This window comes from Suricata suricatta, chromosome 13 (genome assembly GCF_006229205.1).
Source record: "Suricata suricatta isolate VVHF042 chromosome 13, meerkat_22Aug2017_6uvM2_HiC, whole genome shotgun sequence".
Taxonomy (NCBI): Eukaryota; Metazoa; Chordata; class Mammalia; order Carnivora; family Herpestidae; genus Suricata; species Suricata suricatta.
This window is the reverse complement of record NC_043712.1, coordinates 88,683,265-88,684,287: the sequence shown is the minus strand read 5'-3', so window position 1 is coordinate 88,684,287 and position 1,023 is coordinate 88,683,265. Positions and strand designations below refer to the sequence as shown.

The window sequence follows — 1,023 nt, the reverse complement described above, 5'->3', positions numbered from 1 at the left end:
AGCATCAGGTCATCCCATCAGGGAACCATGAAGCTGAGATAGCTTCCCAGTACTAGGAGCGTGCGGAACCTTCAGGAAAGAAAAGAGATCATATCTATAGGGTTCTGGAACATCAGAGCCCTCTCTACCCCAGAGAGGCACATCCCAGTCTCTGCGGGTCTCAGCCCCCAGCCCTTCTGAGGGACAAAGCCTCCCCACCTCTAGCCATGTCAGTTCACGGACCCCCAGAGGTCCTGCTTAGCCCTGAGCACTCAGGGGTCCAGAGAGACGGCTTGGTTGAGAACTAGTGACATGGCTGACCGGCATGATCGCCAACACCCCCAGCCGCTGGGCTGCTGGCCACGCAGATACGGGGATCTACAGACGTTCACCACCTGGAACCCATGTGCTGGGTGTCCATCCCAGAGCCTTGCTCCAGTGGAGACCGCAACGCTGGCAGAGGCCTAGTGGACTTGCAGGGTGGGGGTGGGGCTGGGAGAGCAGACCTTCTGACATCCAGTCCAGGAGGCCCCACAACTTTCTGCATGCTTCCCATTACACCTGCACTGACAGCCATCGATGCCCTCTGGGCCCACCTGACTTGGGACCTGGATGCCAGGGCCACGAATGCTGAAGGAGTGTCACCTGCCTAACAGACACCCCTGACCCTTGTGCACCAAGAAGGGCTGGAAACCACCACTACTGAGAGGAGTTTCTTGGCCCTAAACAAACGGCCAACATGACTAGGGAGTAATGCAACGGGCCAACATGATCAGGAGTAATGCAATGGTTCAGAATGACCAGCGTCAGTGGACACACACAAGGGCCACACTCCCAGATGCTCCACTCACAATCCAGAGTCGCCGAGACACACACCCAACTATGCCTGACGATGCTTGCTTCACGCATCCACCCATCCACACAGACACAACAGTGGTGTGCTCAGAAATGCTTAATAACATGCCCTCAGAGGACTGAGGGGGAGACCTCGTTTGTGGCATTTACCTAGTGTTCCCAGCATGACTAATTTCAAGCTACCCACCC

At 56.3% G+C, this 1,023-nt stretch overlaps 1 protein-coding gene across 1 annotated transcript in view; it reads right to left on the bottom strand.

Moving 5' to 3' along the window:
- The window catches only part of LOC115275989 (NUT family member 2G-like), a 3,593-nt gene that overhangs the window by 286 nt on the left and 2,284 nt on the right, over nucleotides 1–1,023 (bottom strand). The gene's annotated exons all lie outside the window — the stretch shown is intronic.